The sequence below is a fragment of the Trichosurus vulpecula genome, chromosome 1 (assembly GCF_011100635.1).
Source record: "Trichosurus vulpecula isolate mTriVul1 chromosome 1, mTriVul1.pri, whole genome shotgun sequence".
In the NCBI taxonomy this organism is placed as follows: Eukaryota; Metazoa; Chordata; class Mammalia; order Diprotodontia; family Phalangeridae; genus Trichosurus; species Trichosurus vulpecula.
Genome location: NC_050573.1, coordinates 419,108,869 through 419,126,479, shown reverse-complemented (window position 1 = coordinate 419,126,479; position 17,611 = coordinate 419,108,869).

Genomic DNA, 17,611 nt, shown 5'->3' with positions numbered 1-17,611 from the left:
GTGTGTGTGTGTGTGTGTTTAACCGTGCTCTAAATATGGAGCTGGTAATGCAATTTCGTTCTCCTCAGCCTAAAAATACTTACTGAATCATTTGACGAGCCTTTTTTCTCTTTGAATGGGGCTTAACACAAGTAAGATCTTCCAAAGGGACTTCATCATCAGTCTAGTATGTCTTAGTAGAGGCTTCCAACAGTTCAGAATTAGTTCAGTAACTCAATCACACCCCCAACCCCCACAATAATGCTGTGTGGGCATTATTCCAGCATTAGAATCCTTGTGGACTTTTTTTTTCCCAGTGGCTCACCCCCCTTTTTGTGGGCCTCTCTTTCAACTCCTTTGTTAGATTAGAGATTGGGCTCTGAATGTTCTATTTATAGTGTCTTCCACATTTAAATTTTCCATGAGTACTTAATCCCTCCAGGGGATGGGGTGCCACACTGAAGGACATAAGCCATCCCCTAGCCCAAGTTTCTAAGCACTAGGCTTCATGCCTGCCATGGAAATCATACACCTGTCTGGGAAAACATTCATAGTACAGGTAGAAAGGCATTTCACAGAAGAGCTTACTGAAGAAGAAATAGGGTAAGGCATACTAAGGCAGACTAGCAGGTGAGGCTTGCTTGGTTTCTGCCCCACCCCGCATGGGGCCACACTCCCAAATTAAAATTTTCTGGGTAGGTAATGGTGTTATGATATATTTAAGCCATTCTTCTTTGTAGATCTTCAAAGGATGAGAACAAAGAATTGGGTTCCTTGTATGTTGTCTGTGCCAGCTCACACAGACTAAAATGGCAAGTGCAGGGTGCTTGAGTTCTTGAAACCAGAGGGCCTACGCATCAGAACTGAGGCTCTGTTGGGCTAGGCGGCAGGTGAGTCTAATTGGGACTGGATAAGCCTACCGGGGCAGGGCAGACAATTAGAAAAGAACCACTCCCCCCTACACCAGTAGGTAATCGAGGAAGCTGGGAGGGGAGGGAGAAAGGGGAGGTGACAACTAGGGAATGTGCTAGCAGGCGAGGCGGACAGAGATCCGCCTGTGGAGTCTGTAATCTGGGTGTCTGAATTTTCATTTTAGCTCAGCAGAAGGCCTAGAATTGAGCTAGGTAAGCAAAGTAGGACCTAAATTCTGAAGAGAGATATGTAATTTTAAAAATGCTCACAAAGATGCTAATGCAGTTCAACAGATGTACTAGGCACTGGGGAAACTCAGGGGGAGCTAAGGAAACAATCCCTGCCTTTAAGGCGATTATGTGCTTGGGGAAGGGTGTGGTGGACGTGGGCACATAAGTTGGTATGATAGAAAGCTGGGACTAAAGCAGGCAAAGAAGATGGATGGGAGACAGTATACTCTGGAAAAAACTTGAGGGAGGTTACGTGGAAGCGGTAGCAGCTGTACATGTAACTCGTTGGTTACATGTGGTTTAAATGAGGGGAAGCATGGGCAGGCAGGGCTGCAGAAGTGGTAGAACGAGGTGGGAACTCATCTACCGAAACTGTGGAGAAAGGTTGGGGGGAGGGTAAGGAGATTGTCACAAAAGACAAAGTACGATCTGTTGCCTTGCCGTCCATCTCTGGGACCTTGTGTTCCAGTGATGGCCAAGTGGATAGAATGCTGAAGTCAGGAAAATGTGAGCTCAGATCCTGTCTCAGACACTTAAGAGCTGTGTGACTCTGGGCAGGCCATCTCATCTGCGCAGTTAAAGCTTAAAATGTTTTATAAATGCAAGCTTATCGTTGTTTTTGCTGGAGTGGAATTGGTTCCTTAAAGGTTCAGCCTAGAGTGGAACTGAGCCTGTGGGTGGAGTTTAGTCTCACTGCTCTCTGCCTGTTTTCTCACTTGCAAAGTGGGCCTAATAAAACCTTTCTCCCAGGGTTGTAGTGAAGATCAAGTGCTTTGCAAACTTTAAAACACTCTATATAAATGTGAGCTATTATTATTGTTGTGTTTGCTGGAGTTGAATGAATTCCCTAAGGGCTCAGCCTGGAGTGGGCCTGAACCAGTAGGTGGGAGTCAGTTGCCCTCAGAAGTGGGGGTGAAAGCTGGAGGCAATGCCAGGCTGTGCTGCATTCATTAGATTCAGAGCACCTGGAAAGCTGGCTTCGGGTTCTTGTCTCCCTTCACTGAGCGAGGGACATAAAATAGGGCAGAGAGGTGCTCCAGATTATAGAGCAAGAAGGGACATGAGAAGCCCTCCAATCCAGCACCAGAAATCCCCTCTACAACATACCAGAGGAGGGATCACAGGGTCTTTGCAGAAAGACCTTTAGTGAGGGAAGCTCCCTGTAGCCCATTGGGTTTTGGAAGAATGCTCAAGCTCTTCGGCACCTCAAGCCTCGATCCACTGCCTCCCATCAATTCTGGTTCTGCCTCCCGTGGCCACTGGAAACCATTCTAATATCTCGTATCAATGACAGCCCTTCACGTAAAAACATCTCCCATGCCCCGCCTAAGCCTTTCCACTATAAAAAAACATAATTGGTGTTTACCAAGCATTTGACATGTTTGTCCAACTTGAACCGTCCAGAAATCCTGTGAGTCAGGAACTAATATTATCTCCACTTTACCGATGAGGAAACTGAGGCTTAAATGGTTAAGTGACTTGCCTATGGTTAAACAGTTTGCTGAGGACCAAATGTAGGATTCAAACCAGGACTTCTTGACCCCAGATCGACTACTGTCTCCCCTAGGCCTCATTGCTTTTGAACATCCAAAGTTCTGTCAACCAATCCTCACATGGGGTAATCTTTAGGCTGCCTAGAGGCAGCTAGGTGACTTAGTGGATAGAGTACTGGGTCTGGAGTCAGGAAGACCTGAGTTCAGATCCCATCCTCAGACACTAGCTATGTGAACTTGGACAAGTGACTTAATTTCTGTCTACTTCAGTTTCCTCAACTCTAAAATAGGGATTATGATAATACCTGCCCACCATGGTTTATTGTGAGAATCAAATGAGATAATATTTGTAAAGCCACGTTCTGATGGCTAAGGCTTCTGGCTTCTAAGAGATGTCAAGTGTACTGTGTACTTTGACACCATAAGGCTGTGTGAGCTCTCTAATAACATAACATTTACTCTAATTACTCCCATGACCCAAAGAACCCAGTTCTTAGCTCAGTCCCTGACGCATAGCAAGCACTTAATAAGTGCTCATTTCCTTCCTGCCTGCCTGCCTTCTTCCTTCCTTCTTTCTTTTTTTTCTTTCCTGCCTTCCTGCCCCTTACCATCCTGGCTGTCACCTTCTAGACAGTGTCCAGTTTATCCTTATCCTTCCTAAGGTGTAGTTCCCATACTAAACAGGATTACTAGTGTGGGCTGAACAGAGGAAAGTGTATTGACCAGAATGAGAATGAGATAATCACCTCCCTACTTCTGGGCATTATGCCTCTTTTAATGAAAGCTAACATTCCATTAGCTATTTTGGCTGCCACATCACCCCCTTGACTCATCTTCAGCCACTCGTCACTAAGAACCCCAGCTGTGTCTCAGGCAACTCTGATCTAGGCATATCTCCACTATCTAGTATGTATGAAATTAAATTTTTGAACGTAATGCTGAGACTTTTACTATTTCACCTTGATAGTCAGCAAATGTTGTCTTTTGGGTTCTTTTTGGAGTCTAACTCCCTCCCCTAATATATTAGCCTTCTCTCCCAGCTTGTGTTATCTACAAATTTAATAAGCATGGAGTCTTCTATGATTTTATGTGAAATGTGAAACGAGTGCAGATCCCTGAGGCACTCCCTTAGAGATATACATCTATTTAAGATGATATCAAACCATTAGTGATGACTTTGCATTGCATTATATCCCATTGTACTATTAGTTATTCTCTACCCCCCTTTCCTTGTCTAGCCCACACCTCTCTGTCTAGCACACAAGAATAGGGTAAGATACTTTGTCAAAAGCTATTCTAAAATCTAGGTTAGCTATATTCATGGTGCTCCCTACTCTGCTGATCTACAAGTCTAGTAACTTTGTCTACAAAAAGTCATGAGGTTAGTTAGTTTGTTCTTGAGGAAGTCCGACTAGCTCTTGGTGATTTTCTCACCCTGCAACATCCCTCCACCCTTCGCGCCCCACCCCGTTTCTTTCATTGGTGAATTTCTCCTGGAACCTCAGATCTGAAGAAGGCCAGTCATCCTTCATTCCTCTCCCTGCTGTGGATACTGGGGTACTTTCCTTGCATTCTCCCTCTTTTCAGCCTCATGTATAGGTATACAGGGTGTCCCTAAAGTCTGGACACATAGGCAAAAATGCATATTTTCAAGAAACGAAATGAATGAAATTTTCAACAACATTTATTTAATTGGAATATTAACAAATAACATCTTCAATATCATTTCCATCATTTGTGATGCAAAGGTTCAATATTCAAATAGATTCACTTTGCAAGATTCACAGGAACTCGATGCAATAACTCCACATTGCTGTCAATTTTAGCACATTCACTATGCGTTTATGCATTCAATCAAGTGGGTTGCATCTGTGATTTTCATGGAGTACACCTTCTCCTTTAGCATACCCCAGAAAAAGAGGTCTGTTAATATTCCAATTAAATAAAATGTTGTTGAAAATTTCATTCATTTCATTTCTTGAAAATATGCATTTTGGCCTATGTGTCCAGACTTTAGGGACACCCTGTAGATTCATATATTTATATATACATATATACACTCATTTATTTATAACACATGCACATATATATGCATGTATATATGCGTCTATCTATATCTCTTTCTCTCTCTACATATATGTGTGTATCTGTCTATCTATGTATGTATTTCTTCCTCCATTAGACTATAAGCTCTTTGCAGGTTGGGACCATCTTTGTTTATATTTGTATCCTCAGCACTTAGCACAGAAGCTGGCTTAGAGTAAGAGCTTAATATGTCCTCGTTACCTCGACTTTTCTATATGTTCACTGACCATCCCTTTCATAATATAATCTAGAATCTTGCCAAGAATGGATATAAATCTTACTCTGTCCCCTCCTATCTTTCAAAAAGCATCATCTCATTTGTCCATTTCTAATCCTTTGGCCCCCTCCCTTACTCCAAAATCATTCCAAGATTGCTGAGAATATTTCGTCCATCACTTCCTACCTTGGGATGTAGCTTTATCTGGTAACAGGAGCTCATTAAGGGCGGAGAGGTGTTGTGTTATACTCTACCACCTCCCTACTCATATTGGCTTTCAGCTCCCTATTCCCCATTTTCATTCCCTCTTTTCTCATCTAAAGATCATCCTTGTTGGCAGAACCAATAAAGGGAAAATAAAACTTAAGCAGTTCTGTCTTCTCTCTGATGTCAGTTATCACTACCCTCATCCTACACAGCCAGCAGGCCTGTGCCTTTCTTTGATCCTCTTTTTTTCTCTCAATAAAGCTTTAAAAAAGAAAAGGCCCACCCTTTTTTGTCGTCAGCTGGTTTCCTCTCCTGCCTCAGCTCATTCTGAGTATTAGCGCTTCTGACACTATTCTTATAGGATTAACTACGCCATGATTTTGTGTTCTGCCTCTTTTCCTTGCCCCTGCTTCCATTTTCTGGGTATGCCTTTCTGAAATCTAAATTTGCTAGTGAGTTCCTTCCATATTGTCTTGTTAAGAAAACTGGTTTTCTCCCTCCCCCCCCACCTACACCCCAGCAACCCTATAATTATTTCTCTCTGTGTCCTTGGAATTTCCCTTTTAAGAGCTTCTCATCCCTCCTAATCTGACTTCCTTTGTGAAAGGTGAGCTCTCTTTTAAGACCGGTCGGTGGTTCCGAGTCTGTCCTGCAGCTTGTGTGGAGCTGTCTTGTGCTAGAGTCAGGAACACATCTCTGGGCTCCCTACCTTCCAGTTTGATTCCTATGACATCCTGACTAACCAGAACTCCACGATACTGAGATTTGTCAGGGTGCCTGAAACCCACCTGCTATGTCTCTCTTCCATCCATCCTTTGCCTGTGCCTTTTGTCCTGACTCCTCCTCTAGATTTGGGCACTTGCGATGTCTTCACTCTCTGACTGACCCTTCCTGACTGGTTGGGACCTCTTAGACTTAAGACTTGTCTCATCCTCTTCTTCCTGACTCCAGGCCCAGCACTGTATCCAATGGGCAGTTAGGTGGCTCAGTGGATAGAACACTAGGCTTGGAGTCAGGAAGACTCATCTTCCTGAGTTTAAATCCAACCTCAGATACGTACTAGCTGTGTGACCCTGGGCAAGTCACTCAACCCTGTTTGCCTCAGTTTCCTCATCTGTAAAATGAACTGTAGAAGGAAATGGAAAACCATTCCAGTATCTTGTCAAGAAAAGCCCAAATGGGCTCACAGAGAATTGAACATGTCTGAAAAGATTCAACACCAACAATAATAGCTAGCATTTATATTGTGCTTTAAGGTTTGCAAAGTGCTTTACATAGATCATCTCATATCATCCTCACGACAAACTCATGAGTTAGCTTCTATTATTATCATGCCCATTTTTACAGTTGAGGAAACTGAGCCACCGAGAAGTTAGATGATTTGCCCAAAGTTACAGAACTGGCAAGTGTCTTAGCAGGATTCAAACTCAGGTCTTCCTGCCTCTGAATCCTACACTGTGCCACCTAGGTGTTTAATAGGAGTTTTTTTAAGTGGCAAATTAAAGAGCATACAAGGAATCTCTGACTTTTGCTCTTAGCCGAAACAATTTAATTGAACGGTCCAAGACACGTCCTGAATGTTGTATGTGACACCTGCGGCCATGTCAGGCCCTTTCCAGGAGTCAGTGCTCCAGATGCAGATTCTTAGCCCCTGAGGCTGTTTTCCAGGCCACCTTCGGGAGGCTGACAGGTGCTAACATCCTGTCTTCCCCAGGGACATAAGGCAAGGGGTTTGGTTACGACCAGTTTACTGGAACAAGGAACATTTTGTCAGATGGAGTTATGACGTCTCTCTGTCATATGCCCTTTCCCCTTTTGTGCTTGTCTTTTGTTTTATGGCTTTCTGTCTGTATTTTTCCCTTTCCCCTGTGGTCCCTATCTCTCTTTGTGTTATTAAAATGAATAGGAAAAAAATTAGTCCTGGTGTTCTCTACATTGAGTCGAGGGCAGCTAGGTGGCAAAGTGGATAGAGTGCCGGGCCTGGAGTCGGGAAGACTCATCTTCCCAAGTTCAAATCTGGCCTCAGACACTTGCTAGCTGTGTGACTCTGGACAAGTCACTTAACCCTGTTTGCCTCAGTTTCCTCATCTGTAAAATGAGCTGGAGAAGGAAATGGCAAATCACCCCAGTATCTTTACCAAGAAAACCCCAAGTGGGACCACAGAGAGTCAGATATAACTGAAATGACTGAACCACCACCACCACCACAATATTGATTTGAACCGTTGAATAGAAAGATGCAGTGAAAATTTAAAAAAACAAACAACTGACTATTTATTGCCTCTCCTATCCTGTTGTCAGAGGAGACTCTTCCCCTATTAAGATTCAGCCCACAGACCTGGAATCTAATGCCATTTTAAAGAATCTTGCCAGCTTTGAATTCGTCTGACATTTCTAAAGAGTTTTTTAGGGGAAGCCCTGGAGTATATTAGAAGGAAATGGAAATGGTGTCAGGAAACTCGGATTCTAGTCCTTGCTTTCCTGCTGTCTAGTTGTGTGTGACCTTGGGCAAGTCACTGCCTTGGAGGGGCCACCATTCACTCATTTATAAAATGGAAGGAAGTTTGGTGACTCGGTAGTCAGAGTATTGGACTTAGAGTCAGGAAGGCCTGAGTTCAAATCCTGCCCTAAAACTTAAAAGCTGTGTGATGCTGGGCGAGTCGCCGGCAGCATCAATTTCCTATCTGTAAAATGAGGATAATAGCACCTCACAGGATTGCTGAGAATCCACTGAGATAACACATGGGAAGTTCTTTGTAAACCTCATAGAACTTATAAATGCTAGCTGTTAATACTGCTATTACAATCAGAGGCATGTTGAATCATCTCCATGGTCCTGTCCCAGCTCTATGTTCCAATTCTATGAGTCAAACCTCAGACAATTCTCTAATTGGCTCGCCAGAACTCCCTCAACCTCGAGAGTCTCATATTTATTTCATTACCAGACTAGGTGTCTCCACAGGGGCTTCCAGTACCTTAGACACAACCCACTGACAGGCCTCCTCATGGGGCCTCCTGAGCTTTCCTGTCTATGCAGATGTGCGATTTGGGAGGTCATCCTGGAGTTTATGTGGACGTTCCAGACGGGGCTTCTGATTAGTTTCCATGACATAGTTCAGGAATAAGATAGATCATCCCATTGCGTCACAAGACGAGGTCTTGAGAGCCAGAGACAGTCAAAAGTCCCAGGCGAGTCAAGAAAAACAGCAAATGAGTCTCCTCCAAACTCAGTTTGTGTGTAAGCACTGTACTGCAGGTGGGCTCTCTGAAAAGTTCAAGCATCTGTAGAACCGAGTTTAACAAAGGCAAAACTTTGATCCAGACCCTCCCTCTCCTCCGTACAGTTTCTCCCACTCAGAGCCAGGGTGCTCCCTCAGATGATACTGCTCTATCTAGGCTGGCTTATACTCCAGTTGAGCTAAGAACTTTTCGGAACGTCATTTGTGAAGTGTCTTCACTGTGTCTAAAGAACCCCAAACACAACTGAAATGACCCAACAACAAAAGTAACGGATAATTCAAATTCGAGTCTGGTGCTAAATATGTGAAGTTCACAGAAGAGTTTTTGGGATTTAGTGTTAGAAGGGACCTTAAGGTCATATACTCATTTTCAGTCATGTCTGACTCTTCCTGACCCTGTTTGGGGTTTTTTTTGGCAAAGTTACTGAAATGGTTTGCAATTTCCTTCTCCAGCTCATTCGATAGATAAGGAAACTGAGGCAAACAAGGTTAAGTGACTTACCCAGGGTCACACAGCAAGTAAGTATCTGAAGCCAGACTTTAACTCAAGAAGAGAAGTATTCCTGGCTTTATTCTACAGTTGAGAAAACTGAGAGACAGAGGCCAAGTGACTTATTCAAGGTCACACAGTTACTAAATGGCAGAGCTAGAGTCGGAACCCAGGTCTCATGACTACAGCTCTTTCCACTGTGACACAAGATGGAATAAAATGATGTGTGGTAAAGTGGGTCTTATGCATCATGTCACTCAACCTTTCCCTTTGACAGATGAAGAAACTGAGGCTCAATGAGGAAAAATGACTGGCACAGTAAGTATCCAAGGAAGATTCCAACTGACATCTCTAGGGTGGAAGTTGCAGAGAAGCAAATTTTTAACCCCAATTGTATTCCATTCAAGAAACATGTGTTATGTCGTTTTTCTGTGCAAGGCAGGAAAGAAAAATGTCTTAACAATTCAAGCTGTCCCCAAGTGAAACAAGCTCAGGAGATGGTAAGCTCCTCATTGTCAGAGGTCCCAGATGTCATAGAGAGGACCTGTTTACCCAACCCAGTTTGGTCGACTCCTACTTCTTAACTGACTGCACCTTGATGAAGAGAGGGAGTGCTAGGGCTGAATTAGCTACAGACTTGTTCCTTCTTTATCAGTAACATCATTTACATTGGTCACTCACTAGAGCAGGGGTGGGGAACCTGCGGCCTTGAGGCCTCATGTGGCCCTCTAGGTCCTCAAGTGCAACCCTTTGACCAAATCCAAACTTCACAAAATAAATCCCCTTAATAAAAGGATTTGTTCTGTCAAACTTGGACTGGGTCAAAAGGCCACACCCAAGGACCTAGAAGGCTGCAGGCTCCCCACTCCTGTACTAGAGAGTAGAATACACAATAAATTACCCCGAGACCTCGTGATTTTGTGGTCAGCACTCTTTCCATTTGCTCTGTGGTCTCCTGGATGACCTGAATGGCCATGTCCATTATCCTTTTTAAATTCCCGTACACTTATGTCCCAGAATCCATTAAATTCAACAAACTGACTCAGCGCCTCCTATCAACAGGGCACTGTCGTATCCTGTAGTAGATAGAGACTGGTCTCAAAGGCAATTGGGTTCAGATCCTGCCTCTGACATATACTGGCAATGTGACTGTGGACAAATCATTTGACCTCTCAAAGCCCCAAGCATCTAAATTGCAGAGAGGATGCTGATCCACATTGGTAGAGGGACTTTTCTCACTTGTGAGTTTCCTGTGTCAGTGAAATCACAGGCCCTATCCCTTTCCTAAGCACAATGAAGGTCTTCCATGTGACTAACTGAAAAGAAATAGGGGTTCTAGGACCCACACAGCCTGTCCTTGGCAATGACCTTCAAGTATCAGTTCACTGATGGCTGCAAATATACATTCTGTCAACAACTTTCACTTCTGAGCTACTGACTCGAAGCCACAGCCTCATCTATAATTCCAAAAGTCATCAAAAGGGAAGTGAGGGGAAATTAGTCACTAAATTACCAGAAAGTTCTCAAATGCAATGTAAAAACAGTAGGGTGGGAAAGGCCATTAGACAGCTATCATGCCTCAGATAAAACAACTGCAAAGACAGAGACTCTGAAAAAGAGTAATTCATTTACATTCACTCAAACCAGTTTGGCTGATTCCTAGTTCTTAACTGACTGTATGTCTACAAAGGAAGTAAGCGTTAGGGCTGAATTCAGTGCTGTCTTGCTGTTTCTTTACCAGTAGTATCATTTATATTGACTCTTTTCTCTTGTCTTGTAAACTGGCAGTCATAAGATAGGAGTTAACCATGTTATCCTTCTCATAAGTATAGAGGAACAGCTACATGTTACAATAGTATAGAGCACCAGGCCTGGAGTCAGGAAGACTCCTCTTCCTGAGTTCAAATCTGGCCTCAGACACTTACTAGCCGTGTGACCCTGGGCAAGTCACTTAACCCTGTTTGCCTCAGTTTCCTCATCTGTAAATGAACTGGAGAAGAAAATGGCAAACTACCAGTATCTTTGCCAAGAAAAGCCCAAATGGGGTCACGAAGTCAGACATGACTGAAAAACAACTCAGCAACAACTCAGTATGGAGGAGTGGATATTTTACCTGTCATTTAACTTTCCTCAATGCTTTTATCCAAGCTTAATTGATTCAGGCATCTAATGTTAATGCAATCATTCTTAGGTAGCAAGTACACGGTGCCAAAATACCAACTTGCTTAGAATTAAATAAAAGATGTAGGGATCTCTCTTTGCAACCAAATGCTGATTTTCTCAATAAAAGGCAAAAATCTTTATTCTAAAAGGTTATATAAAAGGGTGCTTTTTAATATGGCTAACTTATTAAACTTAAGGTGTTTGGGGGGGAAAGTGTAATCCAAGAATTTTCTCTGGCTCTCCATCTATCAGTGAATTGTAACCAAACTGTGGAAAAAATTTGTACAAAGTACGGGAAAATTATTGGCAGAAAGGTGTGAAACTTTTACTTTGTAATATAACTAGAAAAGATGTTAGAGATCATTCCGTAGGCTCATAGAGGCAGAATTGGAAGGGACCTCAGAGGTTTTCTAGTCAAACCCTCATTTTGCAGATAAGAAAGCTGAGGTCAGGGAACTGAAGTGACATATTATAAGCATCAGAGATGGGATTTTGGACCCAGTTCTTCTCACTCCAGAGTCAGGGCTCTTTCTGTTGGGACAATCCAGCCCCCTCATTTCCAGATGAGGAAATTGAGGTCTAGACAAGTGACTTGTTCATGATCACAGGATCAGACTCAGGACCATAGCCCAGGTCTCCTGATGCTTACTTAGTGATACCACACCATCCCCTTTCTCTGTCTTAGCACCTTATTCCCTATGCTCTCAGTTGGATTAGTTATTTAATTACCGGCTTCTGCGCAATCATGAAAAGGAGCCTTTTTCTAGAATTCCATGTACAGGTTTATGCTACTCTCAGACCTTAACTGAAACTGCTATCTCCAAAGTTGCCAGTGGTCTCTTAACTGCCTAGTATAAAGGCCTTTTCTCAGTTCCCATTCTCCCTGACCACTCCGCAGCATGTAGCACTGACAACGCCCTCCTCTCCCTAGATATTCTCTCTTTTATGGATTTTTGTGATACCTCTCTCAGAGTTCTCCTCCTACTTATTTGACTGCTCCTTAGTCTCCTTTATTAGTGGTACAAAACAAGATAATTGAATATGCTTCATTATTTTTTAAAATCTTGGTTTATATATCAAATTGTTTACCATCTTGGGGAGAGGGGAGGTGAAAGGGAGGGAGAAAATTTGGAACTCAAAATATTTTTTTAAATGAATGCTAAAAATTGTCTTTACGTGTAATTGGGAAAGAAAATAAAATATTATTTAATTTTTTTTTTTCAAAATCTTGGTTTAACATTCTATGATAAAGTGATTCCTAGGGCTGGTCCTAAGTTTGATTTGTTCTGATACTTGGTTTTAATGGCTGTCATAGCTAAAACAGATATCTCATGAAGACGAGTAGTTCCAAAGGAAGAAATGCATCATTGGCTGTGCTTACTAAAACATGATACTCATTTTTCAACCTCATCCACCAATTATGCAAAGATTTTGATTGAAATTCATCTGGTAAATGTCTATCTTCCTAGATTGAAGGTAGAAATCAGGAGATGTTGCATTTTTTCTGGTTTTTACAAGTGAGTTCAAAACATACTGAGACTTTCACTTGGAAAATTTTTAAATAGGTCAGAAAATATGGGTCTCACTTTTCCATAGTGTGCAGATAAAAAAAAGTTTTTATAGGAGACCTATTTTCAGCAGTAAAAGTTAAATTTTTAGATCGTCTTGCTAATTATAATGATTTCATACCATTATCAGCTAACATCTCAGGGCATAATATTCACTTAAGGATGAGGCTGGTCGTGAGCTAACCATTAGGGATGTAAATCCATATTTCAAATAATCTTGATAATTAAATCAACTTCTTAGCTGACTTGATGACATCGCTTTTCTCTTGTCATGTGGCTCATGACAAAAAGAATGGAGCTGTTAGCCCTGTCATGTTCTCGTTGTGTGCTTGTGCTCACTTGATTAAAATTATCTTCAATCTGTGGTTTCTCTGCAGGAATCTTTTTAAGCAACATGCCTATTTTGTGAGGGATAGTTTAGTTAAAGCTAGTTGTTATAATCCATAAACCCACTTAACCAGACACGCATAAATGGTAGTACATGGCAATTTTTCTGAAAGTGCACAAACAAGGGAGGATGTTACAGTTAACTCCTTTCTGTGATGGGTTTCTTAGGATGATATCTCATATACCTTACCTGACATGGGACCATCTGACATATGGGCCAAGTGTCTATATATTAAATGTCCGCAAATCTTTCTTTTCTTTTATATATGTATATATATAATATATATATAAATAGAAGTTTTAATATTTTCTTCCCACATCTCTATGAATCATCTGGAATATCTCATGGGGTATATGCACTCCATTTTGGAAACCAGTGTTCTAGACAACAGGGAGCCATTGAAAGTTTTTGACAGAGGAGTTGCATTCAGTTGAATTCAACAATTATTAAGTTTCTAATATATGCAAGGTACCATGCTGGGGCTGGAGATACAATCCCCAAAAGAGTCCTTGTCCTCAAGGAGCTCATATTTAGTGAGGGGGATACAATATGAATATAGATACCTAAACAAATGGGCAGCTGGGTGGCACAATGGATGAAGTGCCAGTTCTGAAGTCAGGAAGACTCCTCTTCCTAAGTTCAAACGCAGCCTCAGATACTTACTAGCTGTGTGACCCTGGGGAAGTCACTTAACCCTGTTTGCCTCAGTTTCCTCATCTGTAAAATGAGCTGGAGAAGGAAATGGCAAAGCATTTCAGTAACTTTGTTAAGAAAACTCCAAACAAACCCAAATGAGGGTCACAAAGAGTCAGACATGACTGAAAATGACTGACTGCATAAACAAAAAGTGGCACAGTAGAGTGTTGGACTTGGAGTCAGGAAGATATGAATTCAAATTTTGACTCAGACACTTACTAACTGTGTAACCCAGGATAAGTCATTTAACCTCTATCTGCCTTATTTCCCTCACTTGTAAAATGGGGATAATAGTACCTGAGATAATATTTTTCAAGCACTTAGTAAATCTTAAAGCACTATATAAGTGCTTTTTATTATTAGTTACTATTATTATATAATACCTCTCTTAGGGCTCACTCATCCAGCTAACACTGATGTAGATTGGGGCCCCAGAGGGGTAGTTGCTGTATCATGTCAAGGTTTTAGAGAGTTTTTAAAATTTAATTTTACTCAACGAAAATCTGTTTTCTCTCCCTCTCACTTTTCCCTTCCCCCATTGGAGAAAAAAGAAAAAGAAAAACAAAACTCTTGTAAAATATATGCGTAGTCAAGCAAAACAAATTTTTTTCATTGACCACATCCAAAAATTATGCCTCATTCTGAGTTCATCGTCTCTTTATTGTTGTTGTTCAGTCATTTCAATTGTGTCTGACTCTTCATGACCCCATTTGGGGTTTTCTTGGCAAAGATACTGGAACGGTTTGCCTTTTCCTTCTCCGGCTCATTTTACAGATGAGGAAACTGAGGCAAACAGGGTTAAGTGACTTGCCCAGAGTCACACAGCTAGTAAATGTCTGAATCCAGGTTTGAACTCAGGGAGAGCCTCCCTGATGCCAGGCGCAACACTTATCCACTGCACCACCTAGCTGCCATTTCTTTGGAGGGTTTTAAAACAAAATGCTTCTGGGAGGGTGTAGGGAGAAAAGACACTCCTTACTGCGAGTGCCCGGCAAGGCTTCCTACAGGACTGTTGGAACGTCCACCTTATTTTTCAATTTTTTACTTCCTTTATCCCAGCTATCCCCATTGGTACATTCTGCCTTCCTTCTAACGGTGCTCTTTCCAGTTAATATTGGCCCACTGCTTGCTGCCATTTGCTTTGAATTCATGCATGTCAGTCCCACTGGGGTCTTATGATTTCTGGCTTCGCCCTCCCTTCCCTTTCATTTATACTTCTACCTTTTCTTTTCCTTGGAGTAGTTTTCAAAATTGATATCCTACTAAGACCTATGTCTTCTTTCTTGTTTCAGCCTCTGTCATACTATTCCCCTCCCCACACTCTCCGCTCCAGTCAAAGAGGAATACTCTTGGCACACTCGCACGTTAGTGGCTTGGCTGAGATGTTTTTCCCTCTCTGCCTGTTGAATTCTTATCCACCTTTTAATATCCAGTGCCATGCCGTCTTCTCTGCAGAGTCTTGCCTGGTGCCCCCAGTTGCTAATTACTTTTCCCCTCAGACCCTCCCAGAAACACTTTGTTTTAAAACTTTATGATGAACTCAGGGTGCAGATGTAGTCTTTTGACATGTCCAACGAGGGAATTTGTTTTGCTTGACTACTTACAAGAGTTTTCTTTTTCTTTTTTTTCCCAGTAGGGGAAGGGAAAGTGGAAAGAAGAAAAAATAGATTTTTGTTCACTGAAAAAATAATTTTTTTAAAAAACTCTTTAAAGCACTTAGATGATACAGCATGTTATAGTTATTTGTATTGGTGATTTTTATAATCATACACAATAGTTAGTTTCTAGAAAGCAGAAACTTACAATAATCATTTCTTATCCAAGTTTTGTATCTCTCCCAGATTCTAGCACAACCTTGTATACAATAAGCACTTAAAAATGTTTGTTGTGTGGCATATACTGTCAGACTTGGTGGGTTGATATATTGGTTGGTTTTGCTGAACTTTTTTTCTTTTTTATTCTTTATTACAAGGGATGGCTGGGGAGGGGTCAGAAAAAGAGCACACATACGTTTTAGAAGTGGAGGTGATGTAAAAACAAAAATACTCCCCAAAATATCAAAGGCTTAAAAAAATAAATATTTGCTGTATTATATTCTGAATGGAACTTTTATGAGGCCTATATAACAGCTCAATAATTCCTTTCAGCTTGAGCTAGCCCTTCCTCCCTCTCTGGCTTTCATCTCTGCCTCCCTCTTCCTGCTTGCCCACATGATCACATCCTGTCCCTAGAAACATTGTGTTCTGACTCCTTCTCTTATCACCATTGCTTCCATGGGAGGATGAGCCAAAAGACACATGATGCCATGTGAAGAGTGATAATATTAGAAAAAGCAGCGTACTAGGTGATAGGAGACGTGTTCTGGTCCTAACTTATTAATTGTGCATATGTGTGTGTGTGTGTGTATGTGTATGCCCTTGGGTGAATCTTTCACCCTTTCTGGGACTCAGTTTCCTCATGGATAAAATAAGGCTATTGGAAAAGATGATCTCTGAGATTCCTTCCAGCTTTTGAATTCTGGGATTACTTTTTTTTTCCCCATGTAAATCCAAGATTGGGATACCCGTTGATCACACCATATAACTTATGTAGTCCACCTAGTAGAGTCCAACAGGACCAGATCAGGATCTTAGATTGGCAATGGTGGCAGCAAGCTGACAGTCCTTCATCCTCCAGAGACTGTCCTACCCCAATGGGCCATCACTGAAGTCCCCAGTATCCATCGGAATGGTCCAAGGGATGAGCCTTAAAAAGGGTTTCCTCATCTGTAAAAGGAAAGGGTTAAGTTAGATTGCCTCCAATGTCCTTTCTAGCTCTAACTCCACGGTCCTGTGAAAGCCTCGAAAGAAAGGCACCATTAAAGTTGGGGATGGGGGGCAGTTTCCAGCAGAGCACTTAGATATTTATTTAACAGATGTATATTCATTGCTTACTACATACTTCACACACTATACTAAATGGGATGGGGGGGTGGGGGTGGGAGGAGAAGTGTTACAAAATACAACAAATGATCCCTGAATTCAAGGTGTTTACAATCTAGTTGGAGAGAGAAGTTATACTTCTATGAAAAGTTAAATCATATAGAATTTCACAGCTGTGACTGCCCTCAGATATGACATAATCTAACTTCTTCATTTCGTAGATAAGGGAACTCAGGCCCAGATTGATACAAATCATGCAGGTTTGCTCCAGAGACAGGAATAGATCCCAGGACTTCTGATTATTAGGTCAATGCTTCTTCACATCACACTATGTGCCTGCCTCCCATCGTGTGATGATTGCCAAATGAGACACAAGATACTATAGGAGTTCAGAGGGGAGAGGTTTTAAGGGGGAGATACATCTTGAGCTGGACTTTCAAAGGTGGGTAGGATTTGGCTATAGGGAATTGAAGGAGAAGGGAATTCCAGGTGGGTAACGTAGCATGGTCAAAGTTACTAAGGGAGGGATTTAAATTCTGGGGCAATAAAGGGACTGGCCTGTTTGGAATCTATGAGTTTAGGTTGGGGAGCAGTAGGAAATAATATGGGGAAATTATACTGGAGCTAAATTGTGGAGGCCTTGGATGCCAGTTGGAAGAGTTTTAACTTTTATCCTGAAAATAGAAGGAAATTATTGATGGTTTTTGAGATGGGTGCAAGACATGATTTTAAAAACGGTATTTCCAGATGATTAATCTGGGATGTGTAGGGAGGAGTGGGGTGAGAAGAAGCTCAGAATTGCAAGGCCATTGAAATAATCAAGGCATAAAGTGAGAAAGCCTTGAGTCGGGGTCTTGGCATTGGGAATAAAAAGCAAATCACAGGTAATAAAGAAGGGTTTGACAGGATTAAGTGATTGAATTTGGGAACAAGGCAAGAGAGTAGTCAAAGGTTAGGGAGGTTCAGACCCTGGGTAACCGAAGAATGATAGTATCATTCAGGCAAAATAAGGAAGTCAAGAGA